This window comes from Euprymna scolopes, chromosome 26 (genome assembly GCF_053919585.1).
Source record: "Euprymna scolopes isolate OS-2025 chromosome 26, ASM5391958v1, whole genome shotgun sequence".
Classification (NCBI taxonomy): Eukaryota; Metazoa; Mollusca; class Cephalopoda; order Sepiida; family Sepiolidae; genus Euprymna; species Euprymna scolopes.
This window is the reverse complement of record NC_136507.1, coordinates 83,560,045-83,562,544: the sequence shown is the minus strand read 5'-3', so window position 1 is coordinate 83,562,544 and position 2,500 is coordinate 83,560,045. Positions and strand designations below refer to the sequence as shown.

At 29.8% G+C, this 2,500-nt stretch overlaps 1 protein-coding gene across 1 annotated transcript in view; it reads right to left on the bottom strand.

Annotated features, from left to right (window-relative positions):
* Positions 1-2,500, bottom strand: part of LOC145248236 (perivitellin-2 67 kDa subunit-like) — a 14,935-nt gene that overhangs the window by 6,043 nt on the left and 6,392 nt on the right. The gene's annotated exons all lie outside the window — the stretch shown is intronic.

Genomic DNA, 2,500 nt, shown 5'->3' with positions numbered 1-2,500 from the left:
TGCACATATGTAGCCATTAATGTTTGTATAAATAAATTTAATATATCTGCTCTGTTCACTCATTGAGCACTCTTTGGTAGACACATGTTATTTCATTGGCTGTATTTCTACGAAACTAAACTCTACTGGCTATATATATATATACTCATCTGAATATATATATATATACTAGCTGGTAGACCGGCGTTGACCAGTCGTACAATACATTTAAACATGAAATTTTAATTTATGCAAAGGAAAGATGGTCTTCTGTGAAGAAGTGACGATCATTATATATATATATATATATATATATATATATATATATATATATATATATATATATATTAGTTTTGGGGCGATTAATCGGTACCAGAATCGGGAATCAGAAAAATCAGAGCTTTTTGGGGTATCGGAATCCGTATTGGAATCAAAAATATTTGGGCCTATTTTCTGATGCCAACACCGATTCCTTAAATTATCATTTTTTATTTGATTTTGGCTTAAGAAACATCTTCTACTGCTTGTAGTTATAAATATTTATAGATTTAAACTTCCAGTATGACTAAAATTCTTAGACCACTCTCTCGCAAGTGTGTTTTTACGTTTGAGAATATACAGGCACATTTAAGCTGTGTTTTTATGCTAATCGGGACAAAATAACACTTTTATAGTTAAATACTTAGAAATTTATAAAGAATCAGAATCAGAATCGGTAATTTTATCGGAATCGGGAAAAATACTAGAATCGTCCTATTACTAATATACATGAATCTGGATTTCTGGGATCAATACTTGATGTCTATATGAGACACATAAGCGGTTCAATTTTTAGAACAAACGATGAGGGCTTCAGTCTTCAGGGATTATATTTTATCAGAATAATTCAAGGTAAAAACAGTGAAGACTACCAGTGGAAATCTGTTTGTGTATGTGTGTGCGTGTGTGTATTGCCTCAATGCATTTCCACATTTCTCAACGGATTTTGAAAATGTTCTATGCACGAGTTCATCAGAATATAGAAGACATCACTTCAAGCACCTGGCTTTTAGGTGCAACTTGATAATTTCGCAGTCGAATTTTATGATACATACATATATTGTCTGCTGCTTATAGTCTTTGTAAATGGCGACTGTTTAAACAAGTGTACTCTCTTCTCTAATAAACAAAATAAAGTTAGTCTCTTTGTGAGATTATTGTGCATTATGGATTACTGCCTGCAACCATGAAATTAATTCTGTTTCTGACATCTTGTTTAAATCAATGTACGTTCGTGAAAATCTTTTTTTTTTAATCGATTTTATCTGGATTTATATTTTCATTTAAAATATTAAATGAAAGGCAGAAAAATTTTCCACTCACAAGATTATGTACTAACTCTGTCACTTATAAAAAATTAGGAGTGAACAGACATTTATGTTGATTCACAGGTATAATTTCTATTTCAAGCGGTTTGATTGGCTAAGCGATATAGTTTGGAATAATCACTGCAGTTTTTCCTAATTTTATTATTGGTAGTAAGAGATATAAAAGAGGATAAACTGTTGATAAAAGAGAGAGAGAGAGAGAGAGAGAGAGCGAGAGAGAGAGAGAGAAGTTGCAGCTAGCAAGTATGTGGGGAAAAACATAAATCTCAGAAAGTTTCTAGAATGTGGCCCACCTTCAAGATCTTAAAATGTTTTAATATTGTGATATAAATAAAGTAGTTAGAAAAAAAAAGCAATGTTTTTTAATAATTAATCAGAAGTGAGTTTTCCAGGAAATATTTGTAATAAATCAGAATTTACTTTCCCAGATACTTTTTCTTACAACTAATTAGAAATGACTCTTCCCGGACATTATTGTAAGAAGAAGCCGTGTCTTTTACTGTGCATTTTAAACATTGGATTTTCCAGGGCATTTTAATAAAAAAACCTTTGTAACATTACATATAGTTTTTTGGTTTCCAATATAGTTAATATTACAAAATGGTTTCCAATATATTTAATGTTACAAAATGGTTTCCAATATATTTAATGTTACAAAATGGTTTCCAATATATTTAATAAAAAATGCCCTAGAATAGTTCTGATTAATTACACAAATGCCCTGATAAAGTCACTTCTGATAAGTTGTAAGAAAAGTTTTCGTTTTTTAAATACTATATTTAATGTTACAAAGTTTTAACATTACAATAATGTCTTTGAAAAATCACTTCTGATTAATTACAAAAATGCATTAGTAAAAATCACTTTCGATTAATTGTCAGAAAAATGTTCTGTTTTTAAACTACTATATTTAATGTCACAAAGTTTAAATATTATAAAAACTGCCCTGGAACAGTCACTTTTGATTAATTACAAACATGCCCTGGTAAATAATTTTTATTAATTGTGAGAAAATGTTTTGTTTTTCAAATACTATAAGGTTTTATGCTTAATGGAGAGAACTTGAATGCTTACTAGACAGGTTTCTCTTTACAAGGGTTTGTCAGAACATGGCATGAGGATACTTGATTGTAACTGATTGGCCGAAACATACT